Source organism: Canis aureus, chromosome 23 (assembly GCF_053574225.1).
Source record: "Canis aureus isolate CA01 chromosome 23, VMU_Caureus_v.1.0, whole genome shotgun sequence".
NCBI classification, from domain to species: Eukaryota; Metazoa; Chordata; class Mammalia; order Carnivora; family Canidae; genus Canis; species Canis aureus.
Genome location: NC_135633.1, coordinates 34,011,240 through 34,038,245, shown reverse-complemented (window position 1 = coordinate 34,038,245; position 27,006 = coordinate 34,011,240). Strand labels below are relative to the sequence as shown.

At 37.3% G+C, this 27,006-nt stretch overlaps 1 protein-coding gene and 1 pseudogene across 1 annotated transcript in view; both read left to right on the top strand.

Moving 5' to 3' along the window:
- The window catches only part of TENM4 (teneurin transmembrane protein 4), a 2,712,352-nt gene that overhangs the window by 38,913 nt on the left and 2,646,433 nt on the right, over positions 1-27,006 (top strand). The gene's annotated exons all lie outside the window — the stretch shown is intronic.
- Positions 10,743-12,799, top strand: LOC144295479 (ras-like protein family member 12 pseudogene; annotated as a pseudogene).

The following is a 27,006-nucleotide window of genomic DNA, read 5'->3' as shown; positions in this document are numbered from 1 at the left end:
TCCACATTCAGAGAAAATCCTGGTTTCTCTATTACTTACTGCTTAGAACACTTTATTGCCAAGGTTAGCTTCATGAGGCTTCATGAGGATGTGACCAATGCAGTGTTCAGAGGCTAGCAAGAAGGGCCTTTCCTGTGGAATGTGAAACTCAATGTTGAAATTCTTAATAATTTGGTCTTTGTATTTGTGTTTTGTAAGTGAATCCCGGTGATATAATGGAACATTTCCCCGAGGAATTGGGTCTTTGGCTCATAAGTGATACTGCCTCCCACCTCCTCTCCACCTTCCTGGGATGGGCTTCTCTGTTGCCTGCTTTCTGCTCCCTGGAACCCAGGGTCACAGTCTTGCTTCCTCTTTCTGCCTCTGCCCAGCAACTGCTGACCTCTCCACCTAGGGAGACTATTTGATCACATGAATAGGAGGTGAATGTTCTGCTGTGCCACTGTCACTCCCTGATTTGGGCCCATGTATACAAGGATTGAGAGTCAGGCACACACCCTGAATTTTCTTTCTTTTTTTTTTTTTTTTAATTAGTTAATTAATTTATTTTTTTACACCCTGCTTTTTCTTGGGCTAGGCAAGATGGCAGGCACTCCTGAACTTTGTAACAGTGCCATTGCACATTCAGCAGGATTTCACCATGGCCCTTATAGCCACTCCCCTTACCTGGATTCTGAGCACATTGAAGCAGAGAGAGGTTTTAGGTACCCTGGGTTAAAGTGGTGGACTCGTGGGAAGGAGAGATAAACTTGCCTACCCTCTAGCAGGGGTCTGCCTGCACATTTCGTGCTGGATCTCACAAATGAGGTAGCAGAACTTGAACATGAGGGACACAATATAACTGAGGCCAAAGCTAGCACATAATCTATAATATGACTAAGGTTTGTCCCCATCTAATGCACACATCTAGACATCTGAGGTGTCTCTGAATGTGGAGCCCCTGTATCTGTCTATGTACTGAACATATTTACTTGTAAGTCTCAAACCCTCAAATTCAAATGGCTTAATTAACACTCAGAATCACTCTATCCAACCCTGCCCTGACTCCCCATCTGATTATTTTCCAAGAATGTCATGATTATCTTTTTCTTTTACATTCTAAGAATTCAGTCACATTTGAAAAATCTTTGTCTCTCACCCCTTTAGGTGATATCTGTCAATTATGGTTCATAGAATTTAGTTTCAAAATATCTCTTTAGTCTAGCCATTTCTCTTTGTCATCACTGTCATCATCTTAATGTAAGCTCCCACAACTTGTCTGATCAACTATATCCACTCTCTCCTGCCCTCAGCATCTAGGATGATCTTTTTTGCAAAGCATATCTGGTTATATTATTTCCTTTACATTAAACTTTTAAGCTTCTGATTTCTCTTAGGAAGAAAGAGCAAATTCTTAACTTGACTTGAAACACCCTGCATGATCTACCTTCCCCTGTCCATCCCTTCAGCCTTGTCACACATCATGCTCCTTGATACTACCCAGGCGTTGGGCACACACTGCATTTTCTAACTCCTTTGAATGTGAATGTGCTTCTGCTGGTTTAGTAAGTCATCTTCCCAACCTTCTAATCAACTGAAACCAACTTTTCTTCAATCGCAGCTCACTTAACAGTTCCTTGGAAGAGCCTGTTCTAATTTTTAGAATTATCACACAATGCAGAGTACAATGTAACATGTTTTTGTAATAACATATTTAATCTTTTTATTTATATGTATGATTCTTTGATTAATATCTGCCTCCCCTCACTAGACTAAGGCCAGATATATTGTATCTCCAGTGTTTCATTTGAGTGAATGGCACATAAGGAGCTGCTTAATAAGTATTGATTAATTCATTGAATGAATGAATGTGCATTTAGTATGTTTTTCTTTAATAAAACCTTTAGGGCAGGTAACACAGTTCCTACCATGTAATATGTGGCATGACTAAAAGTCACAGTTTAAGACTGTAACTTTTGGAGTATCGTTTAATCTTTTTGTATGTTAGAGGTACTTAACATATAAATCAGTTGAATAATAGCCTGTCAAAGCTGTCACTTAATAAGGAATTATTTTTTGGTTGCCTGGGTGGCTCAGTTGGTTAAGTGGCTGCCTTCAGCTCAGGTCATGATCTCAGGGTCTTGGGATCCAGCCCCTGTGTGGGGCTCTCTGTTCAGCAGAGAGTCTGCCTCTCTCTCTTCCTCTGCCCCTTCCCTTGAATGTGTATACTCTCTCTCAAATAAATAAATAAAATATTTAAAGAAAATAGGGGAGTCTGTTTAAGAAACATCACTTTCTTTTGGCTTTGTATTTTCACATCTTTTGTGTGTTTTGCCTATGTATGTTTTGAAGACGTATATAAAACTGGAGGTGTATTTTGGTTTCGTAAAACAATCAGTTCATTTTTCAGTTTTTTTTTTTTTTTTCTTTGCTTGCTAAGTATTTTACATGTTCGTGCCTCTGGATATTTTTTAAGATGTAAACTGTTCACCTTAGTAAGGTTAGAGATGTGTGCTTGTTTGTGCATGCGTGTGAATGCATGTGAGATTAATATTTTATTCTGCTGTTTTTATTTGAATGTCTCTTTTGGTAAGGTCAAAATCTTTCCTAGAAAACATTCTGGTTTCTGTACTAACACACTTCTGCACTTCCATTTAGCAACCTGCCATCCTAGTAGCCTTGGGTAGTCAGTCGTATGTGTTATAACTACATTGGGCCCTCAGGCTTTACCCCAATCCGGTGTCTATTTGGTTGTCAATTTAAGAGCAGTCAGGCTATTGGCCTTGTCTGCATTTTCAGTCTCTTGAACTTCGTGATCAAATTCAATTGTTCAGGGTATTTGTCTGGATTCTTCATAAGGTTGCAAGTATTTTAAAGGTAGGAATAGTTTGTTTTTAAAGTTATATTCTCTAGACCCTAACTTGTAGGGTTCTCACATCTTTGCTGGATGAATGGTTAAATTAGGCCTTGTAAATAGCTAGGAGATGATCGCGTAGGACTCCCTACCACATTATCTTAGTATTGCCATACCTGACTAAGCATACTCTGGAGCACTTTACGGAGAAGAGTCAGTCTGCCAGATGTCTATTTCTCTACTCTGCATGGTCCAGATTTAAGACATTTGTAAAACAGGGCATTTCAAGAACTTGGCAGTGATTAGGACCCTTTCATACTTCTTCAGTGGTGTTCACAAGTGGAATTCAGAGTTTTGGAGTCAGGCAACTCAAGGTAAATGCTCGGCAATGCCATCTGTTATCTCTGTGTATCAGAACTAGTCAATTATCTTTAATTCTCCATCAATAAAGTAGGCTTGGTAGTAATGATTTTGCATGGTGGTTGTTAGAATCAAGTGAAATATAAGTGAGGCCACTTTATAAAGAATAAGACACCTTGTTATGCTTGTTATCATTTATTTTCCCTTACTGATTTATGAGCTATTTTATTTTTAAAGACTAGATTGCAAATGTCTTTTGGGAGTATGATTAGCACATACCTGTTCAGAAAGGAAATTAGTTAATAATAATTCTGTAGATGCCATTTCTGTAGGAGGTTACCAAAGAGAATCTTGAGTCTATAATTTTAAAATATTGAGTCTAAGATTTGACTACATATTAACTATATGATGATGGTGATAATAGCAAATTCTATGTGCCTCTCATGTTAAATTTTAAAAGAAAACACTGCTTCATTTGTTGCTCAAAACAGTGTGACTTTGAGGTATAATCCCATTTCATAGTTGAGGACACTGAGAAATTAATGAGGACACTGAAAATTTTAGTTTTTCTTTCTTCTTTTCTTTTCCTGTCTTTCTTTCTTTTCCCTTTAGGACAATAAAACCAGCCAAGAACTTGTGATGGTATTACTCCTTGCATATAATCCAGAGACAAGATAAGCTCTTTCAGGTTTTATGAAATGAAATTTATTCAGTATTTGTAATGCTTTCATAAGGATATATTATTTACTTATCTTAACTGATTATCCTTATTAATTGTGTTCCAGGAAACATACTATTTTTTGTCAGTGGATTTAAAATGCATGCAATTATTTGTACTATTTTGTTCTTATTTCAAAAAAGAAATTGTCTTGATCAATCTAATGGAAATTTGGGGGAAAATAATTTTTTCTACATTTAAAGAGAATACTTTGCACAAGGAAAATAACTCCAATGACAAAAGCCTCGCTTGTTTCTAGTATCAATGTCTTTTTTTTTTTTTCTCTCTTCAGGAAGAAAAAGAAAGTCATGCGAAAATGTGATTCTTTAGTGGTTTTGAGAAAAAAGCTTTCTCACCATGAAAATTTTGACAATCTCTGTGAAATCAATGCATAATTAATAGTAACTGCGAGCTATTCATGTTTATGGGGTCTAATATATTAGAATAATAGTCTTGGCCATGACAGCTTCTTCTAAATATTTCTCAGCATAGTGGTAGCATAGATAAAAAGCAAATCAACTGTGTGTAATCATGAGAACTAACTTAAAATTTCTCTGCAGGATCTAGACACAAAATTACTGGTGTTAAAGGCCTGTGATTACTTAATTCTCCTTCATTCCAACCTCATTAATTAAAACAATTTTAGTCCACTGACTTAATCATGAGATTTTCCTAAGCTATAATTATATTTTTTAAAATTTTGATATACTAGTACATTTTCTCATAAGGTGATGATTATTGGAAAAAGCACTTAGAATTATGCTTTATATAATGTATTTTGAAGTTCAGTGGAGAGGAGATTTTATTAAACATTCCTGCAGTCCCTTGATCATTTGGAAAATGATCCTAAACTTACATTTCTTCCAGATTTTAGACATGTTTTGAATAAAGCACAGTACCTGCACTCTGTACTTGCACCCCTTTTCAATACAAAGAAGAAAAGAATAAACATGTGAATGGATTCTGTGTGCTTATTATTCTGATATACTTATGTTTTCTCATTTTGTTTCTGAATAACCATGTGAAGGGGAAAAAAGTGCTAAGATGCATTGAAAAATTGCTATTTGCTAGACTATTTGCTAAGGCAAATACCCTATTTAATTATTTCAGTAATTCTAATGGGTAGTCATATTCCAATTTTACACATGAAAAAACTGAGTCTCAGAAACTTAGTGATGCACCAGGTTCCCCAGGTTGAGAGTAAAAATCTCAGGATCAAAACTTGGGTATTTTGATGCAGTCTTAGGCTTCTTTCATATTGTAGCTGCCAGGCTGGCAAAGGTTGCTTCAGAATGAGTGCATGCATAGGCCCCTTTTGGAAACTCATTAAACTATTCCAGCTGATTCCTTTCAACACTCTTCCACAGACACAGACCATGGTCAACAACAATTCTATATTGAAGTGTCAAGTGCAAGGAAAAGACTTGGAAAGAAACTGTTATCCTTACTGGAACAAGAACACACAAAGCACGTTTGTTGAAAATTATCCAGGTACTTTAGGTTGATGAGTTCTCACCAGGAGGATAACATGAAGTACTTACCAGATTATCTTTCTACCATAAAATTAAGGTTCTGATGGATAGAGAGAATCACATTTTCATTCACATTAATGAGTGAATACAAGTTAAATTATGTCTCTGGGACGTCATCTACCATGTATCCATAATATGAAAAGTGCATGCATGACATCTGCATTAATAAAAGTAATTCTGGCTGCACAAACAGAAAACCTTTAAATTGTTAGTGGCTTAAGACAACCTAAGGTCTTCACTCAACACAGTCTGATGCATCATTCCTAGTCAGGTAGTACTCAGGCACCCACTCTCTTGTCAATACTAGGAGCCTTCTCTGTTCATCCAGGAGATAGGGAGAAACTATAACAAATTCAAACTTACTCCTTAACTCCTTTTGCCAGAGTGATATGTTCACTTCAACTCATATCTTACTGGCTAGAACTGATCACAAGACTCTGCCTAGACATACGAGGTGGTGGGACTGTAGCCCCTGATTGAATAGCCAGTGATTATACCCTGAAGGGGAGCAAGAATTATTAAACATTGACTAACTGCCTCTACCAAAGTTTTGGCTTACTATGTTATGGGGAATATTAATGTGTAAGAATACAGAAAAATATAAAGCAGATAGTCCACTGCCAAAGTAAAGGTATAGATGGGGTGTAGGTGAGAAAGGAAAACTGTTAAAATGCAGTCATGAGGTGTGGGCAGTAAATGGTGCTGGTGTTCAAGGTGGTGTTTGCAGAGGGAGGGGATAGTTGGACTTTATCTTGGAAGAAGAAAAAGCTTAAAATGAGTGGGAGGACAGAAATTGGGAGAAACAGACATTTAGGAAGCATTTACTGTGGGGGGACGGGATCAGGTGGAAGGGCAGGTAGTGAACGAATTCACCTGAAGCAGAACAAAGGAGATATAGGTTTATGGAAGATGCTGCAAGGGAGCCAGGCAGGATAGCAAGAGAGAGACTGCCAGGAGGCAGTGGTGAAGGGCTGGAGTTAAGGGGAAGAGACCAAGTGTGGGAATGTATAGCATTTTCCTTTATTTTGGTACCTGTGCCCAGTTGTGCGTAGCCCATTGGTCAGCTAGCGTTCATGGGTATTTTGAGGTGGGTCACCTACCTAATGAATGAGCCTGTTTGCATTCAGCCAGTTGGTCACTGCAGGCCCTTTTATCTTACTCAGGTTTCCATCCCTGAAACCTGTTGCCTAAAACAGCCTCTACACTTAACTGTGATCAAGAAGAGTGTCAAACGCTTTGCATGTAGCATATCATTTAACCATCAAATCATCATACAAAGTTGATATTGCCAGGTCTTTTTTTTAGAGGAAAAAAACTAAAAACAAAACTAAGATTTAAACACTAAGCCAATATGCATAGCTAAAATGGCAGAGTGTAGTGGAAAACACGCTCCTGTGTGTACCCTACTCTCCATATTCTACTATAACACTGTTTCACTTTCTAATACCAGATTTCTGGACTTTCCATACATCAGGCAATTCTGCAGCACCAGCTGGGTGTCCTGCAGATAATGTCAGATCCCACAGGTTAAGGGCTCAGTCCTACAAGACTATCGCCTTACTCAACTTCAGATGCTAATCACAAGCCCAGATTGTCACCTGTGCTTGTGACCAAGCGGCTATAGATCCGAGGTTCCGACCATTCAATTAATTTGCCATTGGCTCATAGAATTCAGGAAAACATTTTACTGTCTAGATAACCAGATTATTATAAAAGAGTAAAACTCAAGAACAGCTAGTTGGAAGATATATATATAGGATAAGGTGTGTGGGTAGGAACATGGAGCTTCCATGTCCTCTTTGGAAATGCTACCCTCCCAGCATCTCCAGGTGTTTACCCACCAGGGAGCTTTTGAACCCATCCTTTTATGTTTTTATGGAGGCTTCTTATATAGCCAATGATTGAATCATTGGCTATTAGTAATTGAACTCAATTTTCAGCTCCTCTCCTTTCCCCAGTGTTAGGGCGCAGGGCTGAAAATTCTAACCCTCAAATCACAGGCTGGTTCCCCTGGCAACCAGCCTACATCCTTAGGTGCTTTCCAAAAGTCATCTCATTAACATCAATTTAAATGTGATTGTGAAAGGGTTTGTTCTGAATACCAAAAGACAGTATAGGTCTTATTATTTACGAAATTCCAAAGGTTTTAGAACTCTGTGCTACAAACAGGGCAAGGCCACATATAGGTTTCTTTTTATAATTCACAATATCTCACAGGGCTATCTCTCAAGCCAAATTCTATGCAACTCAAAATCTTATATACCAAGAACAGGGATAAATTGAAATCTCTTGAAAGACTGTTCCAGACGCAATTGCACTTGATTAACTTTTCACTCCAGTTTCCTACATAAAAACTTCATACAAGAATCATACAAACTTCAGCTATGATGGGAAGCAATTAGGGAGGGGGACTCCGAGGAAGATCTGTTGGGTAATACACTACACCATAAGTAAATTCTCTCTGATAACGATTTAAAATACAGATCCTTGTGGAGAGGGCTGACATTGAAAGCACTTAGGAAGAGGGAAAGTCCTAGCAGATATTTAGTTGCTACTGTACACCAGAAACTTGTGCTGGCACTTACTGTACCATATTCCATTGAACCTTCATGAAACCCTCTGTTAATGCTGTTAATATCCTCTCTTTTACACATGTAATGAAACAGAGACATAGAGGTTGTACAACTCTTGATACACAGAGAGAGTCTGAGCCTGAATTTGAATTCACATTGTCTGACTTAAACTTTCAGGTATAATATGATGCTGTAGTGTAAAGGGAAGATAGAGATACACAAAAGGAGAGTCTGTCTTTGGAAACTTCAATGAACAGAGAGAACGTGGAAATAGAGAATAAAAAGAGAGGACATACTATGCTTTGTTTTGTTTTGTTTTACTTTTTTTTTACTTTTCAGTTTAATGGAAGGACATAGAGGGCAAAGATAATATTTGCGAAGGAAAAATAGAAATATTATGGCTAAAGTATTCAAATTTAAACATATTTTTTCAGGCTAAGATTTGAAAGAGATTCCTAACTAAAATATTCTATAAGCATAAATGCAAAGCCAGGTTAAGTACTTTGGTTAAAATACAACAATAATGAGCAAATCAGACAAAATTCATGGGGTAAGGAATGTGAAGTCCTGGATTAAAGCAGTCAATGTGAAAAATAGTTCTGGATTCAGATGACCAAGAGTATGTTGCAAACTTAAAAAGTACCTGGAAATCTGACTGCATTAGAAGAATCATAGTGTCCAAATGATAAGAATTGTCATCTTTTTGAGGCAGAAGCCTTGCCTCTCTTAATTACCACTGTATTGAGCAAGACACAGAACCCTTTCTGGAAGATAGTTTAAGTGCTCAAAAAATATTTGTTAAATGAATGGATAAATGAATGAATATTAAAACTGATCACATGATTTGTACAACTCATAGAATTCTCTTTTCACGTTTAAGGGTCTAAGACAAGAGAGACTGATTAAATTATGTTACAAATATTTATTGGGCCTCATGATATCTCAAGTACTCTGGTAGATAAATGAAGATAAAATGATGCCAAGACAGGGTCTGTTTCTCATGGATCCAGTATACTACGGAAACACAGATGGAAGTATCTCTAAATTCTCCTGTATTAGAAAGAGGTGAAGAGAACTCTTTGAGTTATAGAAAAGTAAACTTTAGGATATGTGCATAAAGAAAGTAAATATCTGGAGCTATTTGCAGGGATGCCATGTGGGGAGAAACATTTAATCACCGTGTGTAGCTCCAAAAACCATAACTAGGTGTAATGTATAAAAGTTACAGGAAGGCAACATTCTGCCTAATATTAATGAGAAACTTGTTAAACCATTATTCTTCTCCAAAATAGAAGTTTCTGACTCCTGAAGTGATGACTTCCTTTTCCCAAATAAATTTGAGAAAGGTAATTATCATTATTATTTTTTTATATAAATTTATTTTTTATTGGTGTTCAATTTGCCAACAAATAGAATAACACCCAGTGCTCATCCCATCAAGTGCCCCCCTCAGTGCCTGTCCCTCAGTCACCCCCACCCCCCGCCCACCTCCCCTTCCACCCCCCCCCCAGTTCATTTCCCAGAGTTAGGAGTCTCTCATGTTCTGTCTCCCTTTCTGATATTTCCCACTCATTTTTTCTCCTTTCCCCTTTATTCCCTTTCACTATTTTTTTATATTCCCCAAATGAATGAGACCATATAATGTTTGTCCTTCTCCGATTGACTTACTTCACTCAGCATAATACCCTCCAGTTCCATCCACGTCGAAGCAAATGGTGGGTATTTGTCGTTTCTAATGGCTGAGTAATATTCCATTGTATACATAGACCACATCGAGAAAGGTAATTATTATTAATAACAACTACATAGTTGTTATAAAGTTATTTTTTTAGTATTTTGTGTACTTATTTGAATATTTGCAAAAATTTCTAGTAATTGTAGTAAAAGAGACACGGATGTGCAGAAAGATGGTTGATGGTAGAACAGACAGAAACTTGTCATTTAGATCCATCCATGGAAGAGAGAGAAATTTACCTAGTTTGCACCTTCTCGCTTGTCTATTTGCTCAAATTTGGAATAAGAGTACTGTACTGATGTATTAAATCAATCGGGTTAGAGATTGTTTCTCAACTCTTATAGCTCCTTAAAAGGAGTGCACCGGGATAGATTATTTGGGTCAAGCAAAGGTATCTTTAGCATTCCCTTCCATTGCAGAGGGATTTAGGAAATCCTCCATGAATTTCACCTCTGTGGTGAAATTGAGTTAAATATGTCACCAAAGGTTATCTAAAACTTTTCTCTCATATCATACAGGTTTTCTCTGCCTCTAGATAGGATCACCAATTTTTTCAAATAAAAATACAGAATGCCCAATTAAGTTTGAATGTAAATTTTAGGATAGCTTTTTGCTGAATGGTTATGCTTTGTTTATCTGACATTCAAGTTTGAGTCTCTTAGATATGTTATATTATATCACACATTTTATATTAATTTGGCAACCTTACCCTTGAGCAATATTTCATAATGGGACAGGCATCAGCAATAATTCCTGTTAACTTGAAAAGATGAAAATGTATTAATGTGGCAGCCCGCCTGTGCTGGACGCTGGCCCGGGGGGACACCGACTGCCGGAGCCGCCTCTCGCCCTGCAGGGCCCCAACGGGCAGGCGCTCTGCTCGGGGCCCTCCACCGGGACCGTGTCCCTGTCAGCTGTGTCGCTCGGTGTTGGGGACCGCGTGGGCCGCGGGCCGCAGAGCTCCGCTCGAGGTCAGTCTGGCCATCTTGGGGGCCGCGGGGCGGGCAAGTCCGCTCTCACCATGAAGCTTCTGACCAGGAGGCTTATCAGCGAATATGACCCCAACTTGGAGGACACCTACAGCTCGGAGGAGACAGTGGACCACCAGCCTGTCCACCTGAGGGTCATGGATGCTGCAGACCCGGACACCCCCAGGAACTGTGAGGCTGCCTGAACTGGGCCCAGGCCTTCCTGGTGGTGTACAGCATGGACAGCCGCCAGCGTTTCGAGGACAGCAGCAGCTACCTGGACCTGCTTGCTTTGCATGCCAAGGAGACACAGCGCAGCTCCTCTGCCCTGCTGCTGGGCAACAAGCTGGACATGGCCCAGTACAGGCAGGTCACCAAGGCTGAGGGCATGGCCTTGGCAGGCAAGTTCGGGGGCCTGTTTTTCGAGGTCTCTGCCTGCCTGGACTTTGAGCACATGCAGCATGTCTTCCACGAGGCGGTGCGGGAGGCACAGCGGGAGCTGGAGAATTCTCTGCCCCAGACCCCCTTCATCTGCGAGGAGAGGGAGCTGCCCCACCAGGCTCCACTCACCACTCAGCATGGTCTGGCCAGCTGGAGCAGCTGGGTGGGGCTGCAGGACAGGGGCTGGCCTCTCCCAGTGGCCTTCCCTTGAACAGAACGATAGCCCTTGCCCTCTGGTGGGCAGCTGACCCCTTTCTGGCACCAAACCCAGTTCACAGTGTGAGCCAGAAGGACAGGCAGGAATGCTGCTCTTGCTCACTCCAGGCCTTGGTTTCCATGGTAACCACTGCATTCCCTGACCCTGAAGGGAAATAGCTACTGAGACAACCCAGAGACCTTGGGTCAGCCTGAAGTGGAAAGAAATTGTGGTGTCCATCATGGTGCCATCACCCCCTCCCTGCTCTAGTGACAGCCAGGCCAGATGTGGCCTCTAGTGGACAGCTCTGCATGGTCCAGCTCTAGAAAGGGTAGGCCGGGATCAGTCTGCAGGAGGCACACCCTGAGGTCCTAGCACCACCTGGTGAACAGGAAGGGCAGAGCGGCTATGGGTCTTGGGGAGGGGGCGTGAGCCTGGCCCTCCTGTTGTCCTCTGACTGCCCAGAAGCCCCAGGCAATAAATCCCACAGTTTATCCAAGTCAAATCTGGTTTAAATAATTCTATGGGATAGGCTGTGAGAAGTAAAATTCCCAGAAGGGCTATTTCATGTGCTTTGGCTTTCAATGAGGATTGGGGGCTCTGGGTCGTCCAGAGTAGGGAGGCTCCAGTGTTTTTGTTTCACCAGGAGACACCAGGCCCCCTTATTTTCCCATCTTAAATTACAGATGCTCTCTACAGAGTCTCAGATCCAGCCTCCTGAAGTTTCATGATCAAAACTGTAGAACAAAATCATTCTCTCTAGTGACCATCACCCAGGACTCCAGGGAACCTGCAACTGGCAGTATCAAGCACCCAGTGGGCACTGTTAGCCTGACCCAGGCTCGTAGGTAGAAACACAGTATGCCAGCCGGGAGTCTGGTCTAGCAGGACCCAGTACCTTCAACAATGGCTCTGAGTGTTCTAAGTCCACTTTTGAAAGATAGAACCTAAGGCATTTTGAGTTCATAAAGCAATTTTTTACATAAATTATTTGGGGTCGCCCCCACCAATGGAATTCCATTGTTAGCACAGGGAGTTTCATAGTTTTCTAACGCTGTTTACCTCGGGGCCCCTGGCCCAAAGGAAGTCTCTTAGGATCGTCAGCAGATAAGCAGGTAAAGGAGAGGGCTCCGGTAGGAGGAAGGAGTGGAAGGGGATTCTGAGCCCAGAATCCTGCTCTTGGCAATCCTAGGACGTGGAGTTAAGAACAAGAGCTCTACCCCAGCCTTCAGCCACATTCTGTAGTTGGAGAAGCAGAGGTCAGAGCGAGGCTGTGAACCCCTCAAGACCGCATGAGGAGTCCTAGCTGAGCTTCCTGATCCACAGGCTGGCTCTGGATTTCGTGCTTTTGTTCCAAGCCACTTGTGTTGGACCACTGCCATTTGAACTAACTATGCAATTCCAAATGCCCGCTTCCAGAAGCATTTTAATAAAAAGTGGTCCCCCCCCAAAAAAAGAAAATGTATTAATGTGAATATAGATACTTACTATATATAAGAATTGTTCTAGGTGTCACAATTTTTTTTAAGTGAATTAAAAACTGTCCTTTTTCCCTTATGGATATCATAAGCTAGCAGTAGGTGACAAAAATGTAAACAAAAAAACCCACATAGCATTATAGGTGCTATGAGAGAGGTCTAAATGGAGTACGGCGGAGGTAATCAAGGAGAGAGTGTAAGATCTGACCTGGCAGGAGGTGAGAAGGGTTCAAGGAATGTTTTATGACAGAGACAGAGTTTAAGTTAAATCTTGACAGGTAAAGTCGTCTTCACTAGGAAGACAAGTTCTACTGTAGTGATTATTGGATATGATTTATCAACACCTATCAACACTTATCTACCTACAAGTGTAGAAAGTGTAGCAGTAAAAAGCTTAATATTGAAAGTACTCTTCATTTTTTATTGTACGATATGTATGCTTTTAAACCTATGTGGTTTCTAATTAAATGCTTAGGACTCCCAAGCAGAATCCAGAGAGTGTCTTTAGAATGAAAAGCTGTACTTTAGTGATTGAGTCAGTAATATATTAATTATCATTTTGAACTAGCTTGCTGTTGTCTATTTATTGGCCTTCTCATAAAGTATATCATTTAAATTTATTGGGATGGATTCTCCTTGTAGCATGTAACAAGCTATTAAAAACAGTGCCAGTGAATAAAACAATTACCCAAAATCATGGCTACCAGCTGAGCCAGAGGCTTGACGGGTTAGTTGTCTGGAAAGCAGTGGCTATGACAAGATGGCTTTATTTAAACCTCTTACAGCCCTGTGCAGAGGCACAAAGAAAACTCATTTGCATATTGTCAGCTTTGTATTAGAAAACAGACTGGGGGTGAATTTAAAAGAAAGATAATGTCAAAAGATTTTACAAAGGGACTTGAAGAAAGGTGGAAAAAGAGAAATCAACAATTGAAGAAAAGTGGAAAAAGAGAATCTGCTACATTTTTATATATAATCTCATTTAACCCAAATATAGCACTATAAGTGAAATGTCATTGTATATATATTTATATTTAATACTTGATGTAATAGGTTCTGAGATATTAATCAACTAGAAAAAGAATACATAGCTAAGCAGACGAACTGAGATGTAAACCAGACTTATCTAACACTGAAGTCCAAACATCTATATTCTACCAAGTTGTAGGTACTCATATTTAATTGATATCATTATTACTATCATTATCATCATTGTTACATAGTGATTTGAATTATAGGAAAACAAAACAGACTGCTCCAAAAAAGTGACAAGATGAAGTGTTTCGCCCCTAAAATTTCTTTTTGTAAAAAGCTTTTTATTATGATTTATTTGAGAGAGAGGGTAAGGGAACAAGTAAGGGGGAGGGAGAAAAGGAGTGGGAGAAGCAGACTCCTCACTGAGCAGGGAGCCCAACTCAGGCTCAATCCCAGAACCTTAAGATCATGACCTAAGCCAAAGGCAGCCACTTAACTGAGCCACACAGGTGCCCCTTTTTTGCCCCTAAAATTTCTAAAGAAGGGCCAGATGACCATAGATAAAAAAGGAGATTTCTGTATAGAGAGGAAGTTCAGACTAAAAAATCCTTCCCACTTTTTCTAATTCTTCTTTCTCCATTATATTGCATGTGGCTTACTCTCTATCCATTTGAGATTACTTCCTGATATTTAAAAATATCACTTTCAAGAATCTTTATCCATTCTGGTATTGTTTCTTCTTCAAATGCTTTCTTAGTTTATGAACTACTTTTGCCTTGAGACTGAACTACTTGTTTTTGACTCCTCTTGCTTACGCCTCCCTACCCAGCTAGATTTAGGGCATTCTCTCTCTCTCTCTCTCTCTCTCTCTTTTAAATTTCCACTGTATTTTATTTTATTTTATTTTATTTTATTTTATTTTATTTTATTTTATTTATTTTATTTTTTCCACTGTATTTTAAACATATTTTTATTATTGTTTTACTCTTACTTATCAGAGATAACATATGTGTTTCCAAATCTACATTATAAGCACTGAGCTTATATTATAAGCTCATTGGGGATCAAGAGGAAGTTATTAAAAATTATTAGAGACAAAATAAAAAACTTAACAGCCTTCTCTGGGGTTGGGAGTGGGGGAATCTACAAAGCCAAAATTGCTTCTCAAATGGATAGAGAGTAAGCCACATGCAGTATGATGGAGAAAGAAAGAATTAGAAAAAGTGGGAAGGACTTTTTAGTCTAAACTTGCTTTCTATACAGAAATCTGCCAAAATTGCTTTGTAGATTCCAAAGACATGAACACTGCTATCCCATAAAGCCAGTGTCACCATTCACTTTTCTAGACTATATTTCTAACTCTGTCTAGTCATATTCCTTAAACTATGCCTTCTTTATTCCTATATATGGAAGTTTGCTTATATTCTGTGACTTCTCAGAATAATCTACCTCAGAGATGTCAAGTAAGTTGCCTACACAATATTAAGATGGTTGAAGGTAGCTGCCTGGGTGTTAGTACAATAAGAAGGGTGACTCTATATGTGTCAAAGAACACCATGAGGACTCAAAAAGTATCTATATGAGTAAAGACGGGGGCAACATGTGTGCCTATGCTGGTGATCTTAATGCTGTATCTTGCATTTTCCTCATTCAAAGATCCCCTCCTAAAACTTTCACTTGACTAGAAAAGACCACATTAAAGCCACTAATAAAAATGCAAAGAAAAAGAAAAAAAAATATATCATGAAAGAAAATCAGCATAATATGAAAGAGAGAAAGACAAGAAAGGATCAGAGAAAATCTCCAGAAACAACGAAAAAACAAGTAATAAACAGGCAATAAATATGTGTCTATAAATATTTGCTTTGAATATAAATGGATTGAATGCTCTGATCAAAAGACACAGAGTATCAGGATGGATAAAAAAACAAGACACATCTATATGCTGCTTATAAGAGACTCATTTTGGACTAAAAAACACCTGCAGATTGAAAGTGTGGTGATGAAGAAGCATTTGTCATGTAAATGAATGTCAAAAGAAAGCCAGTGTAGCAATACTTGTGTCAGACAAAATAGACTTTTAAAACAAAGACTAACAATAGACAAAGAATGGCATTGTATAATAATAAAAGGGACAATCCAACAAGATCTAACAATGATAAATATTTATGCCCCCAACATGGGAGCACCAAAATATATAAAGCAATTAATAATAAACTAATAAAGGAACTAATAATAAAATAATAAAGGAACTAATTGGTAATAACAGAGTAATAGTAGGGGACTTTAACACCCTACTTACATCAATGGATAGATCTTCTACAGAAAATAAACAGGAACCAATGGCTTTGAATGGCACACTGGACCAGATGGACTTAAAAGATATATTTAGAACATTCTATCCTAAAGCAACAGAATACACAGGCTTTTCAAGTGCACATGGAACAGTCTCTATAATAGATCACATACTAGGCCACAAAACAGGCCTTACCAAATACAAAAGATTGAAATTACATCATGGACCTTTTCTGACCTCTTCTAGCACTGAGAAACTAGAAGTCAACCACAAGAAAAAAATCTGGAAAGACCAGAAATATATGAAGGCTAAATAACATGCTACTAAGCAATTAATGGGTCAATCAGGAAATCAAAGAAGAAATAGTAATAAAAAAAAATACATGGAAACAAATGAAAATGAAAACAACAGTCCAAAATGTTTGAGATGCTGGCAGCCTGGGTGGCTCAGCAGTTTAGCACCACCTTTGGCCCAGGATGTGATGATCCTGGACACTCAGGATCGAGTCCTGCGTCAGGCTCCTTGCGGGGAGCCTGCTTCTCCCTCTGCTTGTGTCTCTGCCTCTTTCTCTGTGTCTTCCATGAATAAGTAAATAAAATCTTAAAAAAAGTTTGAGATGCTGCAAAAGCAGTCCCAAGAGGGAAGTATAGAGTAATACAGGCCTACCTCAAGAAGCAAGAAAAGTCCCAACTAAACAACGTAACCTTAAAAGTGCTTGAAAAAGAACAACAATTGAAACCTAAAGCCAGCAGAAGGAAGGAAATAATAAAGACTAGATGAGAGCAGAAATAAGTGATATAAAAACTAAAAAAACAAGAGAACAGATTTATGAAGCCAGGAGCTAATTCTTTGAAAAACACAATTTATAAACCTCCAGCCAAACTTATCAAAAAGAAAAGAGAAAGCACCCAAATAAATGAAATCACAAATGAAAGAGGAGGAATAACAACCAGCATCATAGAAATACAAATAATTATAAGAGAATATTATGAAACTATATGCCAACAAGTTGGACAACCAGGAAGAAATGGATAAATTCTTAGAAACATATAAATTACCAAAACTGAAACAGAAAGAAATAGGAAATCTGAACAGACCAATTAGCAGCAACAAAATTGAATTAGTAATTAAAAAAAAAAAACAACTCCCAACAAACAAAAGTCTAGGACTGGATGACTTCACAGGCAAATTCTACTAAACATTTAAGGAAGAGTTAATACCTATTCTTCTCAAACTATCCCAAAAATTGAAGGGAAGGAAAACTTCCAAATTCATCCTATGAGGCCAGCACTACCCTGATACCAAACCCACATAAAGACACACAGACAGAGAGAGAGAGAGAGAGAGAGAGAACTATGGGCCAAAATCCCTGATGAACATAGGTGTAAAAATCGTCAACAAAATATAGGCAAACTGAATCCAACAATACATTAAAAAAATCATTCCCCATGATCAAATGGGAGCTATTCTTGGGGCTGCAAGGGTGGTTCAGTATTCACAAATCAATCATCACATTAATAAAAGAAAAGATAAGAACAATACAATCCTTTCAATATATGCAGAAAAAGCACTTGACAAAGTACAGCAGCCATTCATGATAAAAGCTCCCAACAGAGTAGGTTTAAAGGGAACATACTTCAACATAATGAAAGCCCATTTATGAAAAGCCCACAGCTAATATCATACCAAATGAAGAAAAATGGGGAGCTTTTCCTCTACAGTCAGGAATAAGACAGATATGTCAACTTTCACCACTTTCATTCTACATAGTACTGGCAGTCCTAGCCAGAGCAATAAGACCTCCAAATCAGTAGGAAAGAAGTAAAACTTTCACTATTTCCAGATGACATGATTAAAGAAATTGTAGATGATCTGAAGAACAAATGGATCATAGATCTGAAGAACAAATATTGTGAAAATGTCTATACTAACCAAAACAATATACATATTCAGTGCAATCCCTATCCAAATACCAATAGCGTTTTGTCACAGAGCTAGAACAAACAATCCTAAAATTTGCATGGAATCACAAAAGACTCCAAGTAACTAAAACAATCTTGAAGAAGAAAAAGCTGGAGACATCACAATTCCAGACTTCAAGTTATATTACAAGGCTATAGTGATCAAAACAGTATGATTTTGACTCAAAATAGGCACATAGAACAATGGAACAAAATATGAAACCCTGAAATGAACCCACAACTATATGGTTATTTAATCTTTGACAAAGTAGGAGAGAATATCTAATGGGAAAAGCACAGTCTCTTCAACAAATGGTATTGGGAAAAGTGGACAGCAACGTGCAAAAGAATGAAACTGGACCATTTTCTTAAACATACACAAAAATAAACTCAAAATGGATAAAAGACCTAAATAAGTGACCTAACCTACAAAAATCCTTGAAGGGATTACAAGCTGTAACTTCTTTGACATTAGCCCTAACAACTTTTGCTAGATATGTCTCCTGAGGGAAGGGAAACAAAAGCAAAAATAAACTATGGGGACTACATCAAAATAAAAAGTGTCTGCACAGCAAAGGAAATAATTAACAAAACTAAAATGCAATTTTCTGAATGGGAGAAGATATTTACAAATGACATATTTGATAAAGGGTTATTATTAAAAATATATAAAGAACTTAAAAAACTCAGCATTCATGAAATGAATAATCCAATTTAAAAAATGGGAAGAGGACATAAATAGACACTTATCCAAAGAAGACATACAGTGACATGAAATGTCACTTCACATCTCTCAGAAAGACTAAAATCAACAAAGAAACAACAGGTGTTGCTGAGGATATGAATAAAGAGGAACCCTTTTGCACTGTTTGTGGGAATCAAACCCGTTTGGCCACTCTGTAAAACACTATGGAGATTCCTCAAAAAGTTAAAAATAGAACTACCCTGTGATCCAATAATCACACTGATATATATTTACCCCAAAATACAGAAATACTAATTCAAAAGGATACATGTATCCTGATGTCTATAGCCACATTATGAACAATAGTCAAATTGTGGAAATAGTGCAAATGTCCATTAATTGATGAATGGATAAAGAAGTGGCACACACACACACACACACACACAGAGTAATATTACTTAGCCATAAAAAAAGAATAATATCTTTCCTTTTGCAATGATGTGGATGGAGCTAGAGTATTATACTAAGCAAAATAAGTCAGTCAGAGAAAGGCAAATGTCACACCATTTCATTCGTATGTGGAATTGAAGAAACAAAACAAAGGAGCAAAGGGGAAAAAAGAGAGGGAAAACCAAGAAACAGATTCTTAACTATAGAAAACAAACTGATGGCTACCAGAGGAAGGTGGGTGGGGAGGATGACTTAAATAAGTGATAGGGAATAGGTATTAAAACAAAACAAAATAAAATAAAATACCCACATTTTGTTTTCCCTCTCTGATTCCAAGTGTGTTTAGTCTGAATCCCATTGGCTAACAGTCTCAGAGATGATTTTGTTTCTCTCTGTATCTTTAGACCCCAGTAGCCTATGTACTCCTGGGGGGTAAAGTGAGTTCACTTTTTGTTCTCTGTCTCCATAGCATACTACTGATCTCATAGTGGAAAATACATTTTCTTTTGATTAATACCATGGTTTTAATTATTTCTTGGGTGTGTTCCCTGGCTACATTCTTCTAAAGGACTGTTGGTAATCCAGATCTTCATTTTATCCCTGAACTTTTCCAGGAAATATGAAAAGAACATATGGAAAAGAACTATCTCTGATGATAATTTAGGAAGAAAATTTTGAGCACCTGCTATGAGTTTATGAGTTATGAGGATAATAGTGACTTAAGAAAAAAAAAAGTTATCGATTCATCTTACACAGCATGGATACTTTGTATAGACAGTACAGGATGATATAGGAGCTCTGCTTGAAGAAGGAACCACAGCTCTGTTGTGTTTGCTACTCTGCCAGAGGCTTGTTTCATGGGCTTACAATGACAGCTGGGTCTCCAGCCATCACATTCAGACAGCAGGATTAGGGAGGGGTAAATAACAAGGGATAAAAAAGTACATGAAGGTGTCTTTTAAGGAACTTCTTGGGAACTACAAAAGGACAATTTTGCCAATCCGATGGACAAAACTCAATCACATGGCCTTACTTCACAATGGAGGCTGAGAAATGTAGTTTTAGTCTGGCCAGACTTTTGTACTGCTGAAAATTTATTTCCTGTCACTGTGGAAGGGAGAAAAGATATTGGAATCCAATTAGCAATTTCTGCCATAGTGATTGCTTTTTGTTGTGGGTTTTTTGTTTTGTTTTGTTTTCTGTTTTTTTTTTGAGGATTATAGAGATAAACAACATCAGTACTCGTTCTGGAAAATATTCTAGTCTCCTACGATAATTTCCATCTCTAAACATCCATTCACAGGCAAGGCTATAGTAGTGGGATAAATAAATTGATTAGAATAATGAAATAATCTATAAGCAAGCAAAGACACAACTACAGTATTATATAGACTGTATAATAACAGGACTCTGTACAGAGTCTAGTGGTAATTCATGACATCTCTTGGTGGAGAACTGGGAGAAGCAAAAGAGATATTGATTTACTGTACAGGGACACACATAGTTTAGCTGCAGTACAAAGTAGAATATAAGGAGGACTTAGAGATTCAAAAGAGAAGGAAATCACATTAAGATGATGGAAAGAAAAAAGTTTACTATAGCAGATAACCTTTTACATGGACATTGAAAATGGGAAAGTTATTTAAAGCTAGATATGGAATTGGCGTTGAGGTTAAGGTAAAATTTATGAGCAAGGCAAAGGGGGTGATAAAGCCAACAGTCAGTATTCTGAGAAAAAGTGCTTATCAGTTTCCTGAGTTGAAGCAGTTTTGCTGTTATTTTGGTTGCCAGCAACAGAAATTCAATCCAAGCTGGTTTAGGCATAAAAAGGTTCATTAAATGAACCTATTTGTTAAATCACACCAGACATATATGTATTGAGCATTTACTATATGTGGAGTACAGCACCAGGATCTAGATTATGGGTAGTGACTAAGATAAATATAATTCTAGGATGCACACAGTTTAATTCTAATTTAATCTTTATAGTGATTTAGAAATATTTATTAATACTGTTTTAGGGATCCCTGGGTGGCGCAGCGGTTTGGCGCCTGCCTTTGGCCCAGGGCGCGATCCTGGAGACCCGGGATCGAATCCCACGTCGGGCTCCCGGTGCATGGAGCCTGCTTCTCCCTCTGCCTGTGTCTCTGCCTCTCTCTCTCTCTGTGACTATCATAAAAAAAAAATAATAATCCTGTTTTAGATATGGAGAAACTGAGAGAGAGTTTGCATGACTTACCAGAGAATTAACAGCTAATAAGTCTTGGAGTCCAAATACGAACCCAGATCCCCAGATCCCTAAAGCCTAGGCAAGCATATGATTCTAGAGGCATATATTATCTGTGCCTTGGGCTAACTTTTGGAGCAGATGTTCCGTATTTGTGAGAAAGGGACTTTTGCTTTCTTTAGAAATTTCTATTTAGTCAGTCCATGAATCAGCTTTGCTTTTGATATCTTTCAGACTATCTCATGCAAATTCTGTGTAGAATATATATTAAACATGCAGCAAAACTCACAAGCTTGAATGAGAGTAAAGAAATAATAGAAACAAAGTTACACTGCTTGCTTAGCAGTGAATTGTAATTTTGATGTATAGTCCTTCATAGTATTATCAAAATATTGTTTAAGTTTTGTGATTCCTTGATGACTTAATAAAAAAAAAAAAAACTATCTCTCCATTTCAAGTCTCCTTACCCAATTGCAGTCCTTGGTTTGGTGAATAGAAGCTAAGATGCAGATTCAGATTAGTCTGATTGAAAAGCTCACTATCTTAATTTTTATAATTTAAGTATTTGAATAGCATACTACCAATCGTTGAGAAGGACCTCCAAGTTCTCTTTACACAAGGGTGCTCAAAGGGAATTTATTTAATTCATTCATTATCATAGTCCCTAATGTTGCTTTCATGTTGCTCTTTCTCTGACAATTTGTTTTTGGTAATGATGAAGATATAACATGTCCAAGAAGAATAAAGCATAACAGTGTATTCACTCACCTACCAAATTATAAGCTCCCATGCCTGCTTATTTGCTAGATTGTGGGAATACAGAAATCAAAATGAATTTATGTGCCCTTAAAAAATAATGTTTTTATGGAGGACAGAGAAGCCATGGAACATCAATACTTTGTGGTTAGTGTAGTGATGAACATAAGATGGGTGTTCAGAGTAAGGCAGCTAAATCAGACTAGGAGTGGGTCCCTGGCCATGGATTAGGGTCAGAGACCACATTGAAGAAGTGGTCTTAGGGGGATCTTTCAGGGAAAGTACCAGGAAAACCATGTCTTCCTCCAGGGTTCTTGCAGTAAACAGTTTATGACCTGAAACATAAGTTTTTATTACAGTTATCTTTAAAAGCATACTTGTTCAAATGCGGTTTGGGAAAGAAAATTGCCAAGCTCTGCTCCTGAACTCAGGATGCGTCTGAGGCTGTGAATCATCCCCAAATCACACATGGTGCAGAACCACATTTCCATTTATTTGCTTGACATTTTACTTCCAAAGGGAGGAACAAGCTAGTTTTTCCTCATCTTCTTGAAAATATGAAATGTGTCAGCCAATTATCTCCCTCAGCTCTTCATCTACACAAAAGACAAGACTAGCCCACAAATTCCCCCAGAGAAATGCCAGTATGTGCTCTGTGTTTCATCTAGTTTTTGTTTAATGTCCTCATCCAAGGGTAAAATAATGTTCAATTGTCATGGAAACACATTAAATTCAAGTACAATTTATTCCTACACAAACTATAAAGATAGTGTTCACCATCTTTAGAATTAACTTCACTTTTATCTTCTTTTTTTCCCTTGTCTTCCCTTTTGATTTTCATTTTACTTTTCCTTTTTATTAATTATGAATCCAGTAAGTTTTCTATAGTATGCAGTATAAATGGAGACTGTGGAGCAAAAAAGATTGTTTAAAAAATAGTTGTGCATGATCACTGTGCCAGAAACTTCACCTTTACTTTATTATTAGATTCTCATAAATGCCCTCTGAGGAAAATTTCATTCAATTGTAGATGAGAAAATTAAAAATCATAAAGGTAAAGAATTTACAAAAAGCACATGTCTATAGCAGAACTATAGGGCTCAGGCCAGAAGACTTTGAAAGCTACGTGTTTTTTGTTTTTTACTTTTTTTTCTTTTCCTGGACCTAAAAATGTTCAGTAGTCAATAAATGGAGAAACTCTAGAAAGTTTTTTTTGTTTCTCTCCTGACTACAAAATACAGCTTTATAAATATTATGTTTTATCATTTACAGAGCATTTTTCATAGCCATTGCCTCATTGAAAGCGCCCTACAATATTATGAGTTAAGTGTTGTTATTAAGCCCACTTTTATAGATGAAGAAACAGAGGCTCAGATGAAAATGAATTATTTTCCAAAGATGTTAAATCTAGTAAGTGACAGAGCTGATACCTGAATGGAAATTAAAACTATATACTCATCTCTTACTGCAGTAGCTCACTGAAAAGCCAGATTCTACTGCATTCAGTGAGGCTGGGTATCTCAGCAATTATTAAATTAGGCTTTCAGTTATAATGGGAAACACTGGGAAAGCTGCAGTAGCAACAACAATGGTTGGGCTTAAATGGTTACTCCTCTGCCTCCTTTCCATCTCCATGTGTGTATACACACACATACACAGACATACACATGCTTTCTGAGTGTTCTGAATGCTTTTTGAGAAAGAAATTAGAAACCACTAGAGAGTGGCCAAGGCATGTTAGATCACTAAGATTTTCAATCTCAAAAATTAACCATATGTTTCTCAGTTGAATATTCATATTTTAGAAGATTAAAATTCTTACAATTATTTTGCAAATTGAATAAATTTTTAAAATCCCAAAAGACTCTATAATTTGCAAATAAAATTATATAATATAAATAACCACTAATTTATCTACTTTAGGATTATAAAGTTTATAATAAGGATAACCTCAAAAGGAGTAATTTAATTAAATACCAATTAGTTAATATTACCAAGCCAGACTTTTTCATCTTCAGAGTTTTGGATATGTACATATGAGAAGAAATGCATTTAGAAAAAAGGTGAAGTGAAATCTTCTATATATGCAGTGATAAGTGAGGTACATAATTTTTCTACTTGAATAAATGCCACCCACTTTTATGAAAAGAGATGGTAAAACATTTAAATATCACTCTCACAAACATTTATCAAGCACCATTATATCAATAACAATGTGCTATACTTTAATTTAAAAAATAAATGCCTAATACACACATTTCTGTCCCTTGTTTCTTTCTTTTTTAAAAGATTTTATTAATTTATTCATGAGAGAGAGAGAGAGAAAGAGAGAGAGAGAGAGGGAGAGAGGCAGAGACACAGGCAGAGGGAGAAGCAGGCTCCATGCAGGGAGCCCGACGTGGGACTCGATCCCAGGTCTCCAGGCTCACGCCCCAGGCTGAAGGCGGCACTAAACCGCTGAGCCACCGGGGCTGCCCTGTCACTTGTTTCCAGCAGCATAGAATATAGTGAGAGATTGAAAAGATTCATAAACAAGTATATTATAAAATGGTATAACAAACATTGAGGATGCTTTTCAGAGTTACCAATAATATTTACCTTTTAGTATTTAACTCTTAGCTTAGAAAAGCTCTTATTAATGAAATGTTAAAGAAGTTTCCTAGAATAAAGTGTCATTGCGTAGTCAAATGGGTCTGGGTTACAAAAGTAAGTCAGTAACTGAATTACCTTCCTAAGACTCAGTTTTTCTTTCCATTAAATAGAATATTAAAACTGACCTTGGGAGTTTGTGGCATGGATTTGGAATGTTGTATGAAATCACCTTTAGTACTGTGTGGGCTTTTTCACTGTAATCATCATCATTTTTTACTGCTAACTCACTTTTGTTTTTAATGCTGTTGTTTGCTGTTGCCCTTCTTTTTATTCTTAATATCATTATTAGCATTATGCCTGACCAAGGATGCATTTCCAGAAACTTCCCAAAGAACCCTTGGCAGCTTCATGGGTTTAGGGTGTGGTGCTATATATATTGTTCTTCCAACTAATTATTGAAACCAAGCATTACTTCAATGTTGGATGAAGGACATTATTTTCATTTTTGTATATCCATTTATTATTTACTGACCGTGTGCTAGATATTGTGTATCCCATGGTGGGTATCAGAGGTCCATTTCCTCCCATTAAGGAATTTATAATCTAATTGGGAAGAATTAAATTAATCAGACAATCCCCAAAACACACTTCAAATTGCAGAAGTGATAAGCACTACCAAGAAGTGGCATATAGTGAATAAGAGCTCATAGGAGATTTTGTGGTCAGCAAATTTGATGCTCAATGGGGTATCTGAAACTGTCCAGATAGTAAAATCCATAATGTTATAAATGTCATGCATTTGTTTTCAAGTCCCAGCAGCAGTGCATCTCCTTCTAGATGGCTTCTATAAGCAAATTGATTAATTTGAATTCATCTGAGGCTTAAAATACATCTATTACCTTCGGAAAATAAAGTGCTACAATTTGTGGGAATTTCAACAGTGAACTTGATAATTGATGAATTAAAACATGACTATAAATGTATGAGTATCTGACTACTGCACTTCATAATCAAGTCATCGACAAATTAGCGTAAGAAGAATTGGGCTAAGATTGATGTTAGCTGTTAATGAAATAATTATATAAAATATGATGTGATTGGCTCATGCAATTGTTCATTTCTCATTGTTTTCCTATTCACGTTAGAAAAAGTTATCTTCTATAATTAACCTTCTAGTACATGATCATATAGCTCTCTCAACTAACAATTATTAAACGCTCACTATTGGAAAGACATTAGTAAAAACTCCAGAGCTCAATTATAGACAGAATGGCAAGTAAATATCTACACAACATGGTGGTAAATATTTTAACAAAGTACAAGGTACAATAACAACAAAAATGAGAATGTTAAATTTCTCTGGGGAAGGAGAAAGGTAAGAAACAATTTGAAAAAAAAAAAAAGGAGCCACTAGTTCTGGATCTTAGAGAATGGATATGCACTTGCTTAAGTGTAGGCATATCTATCTTAGAAAAAAAAAATCAGTCTATACAAAGACACTGACGTAAAGAATATCATAGCTTATTTGGAGGAATACAAAAACCCATAATTATTGGACCATGAAGTTTTAGGATAGATATAACAAGGATTAAGTTTGAGGAGAATCAAGACAGTAAGTCTAGATGATATTAAAGAGAGGAACAGAAGCAAATCATGATGTCTATAATATACATGTATGCAGGTATACATTTTTAATAACATGTTTCAATATTTTATCATTAATATATATTAAAATTTATTTGCATGCAGTATATTCCCTAGAAAGTATCATTAATATAATTAATTAAGCTGGTAGCAAAGAAATAAGGATTTCTGGACTTCGCTTTTCTACTACTCTATTATTATTTTTCGAAAAATAAGTTGACAAGGAGATAGATTTTGGGAAAGTATAACATTCAGTGAATACAGAATAACCATATGTAAATTGTGTGCTTTTTAAGTGAAGCTGATTGAGAAATACAATTGTAAATAGTTTAAAAATCTGCTTTAGGCCATTCTTCTCCTTTCAAAGAGGACTGAAAGAACTGTATGTGGGAAATGTACTGTAGTTCTGGGGGTCAGAGGGAACCTCTCTTCTACACAGATTTGAGGACATGCATACTCATGAAAGGAATGGGAGTCCCAGATATTAGACATTGCAGAAGAAAGCAGAGCACAGTGTAAAGAATTTGGAATTAGACAGCTTTATGGAGAGGTTTTAGATGGGCTTTGGACTTTTTGCTTGGGTTCA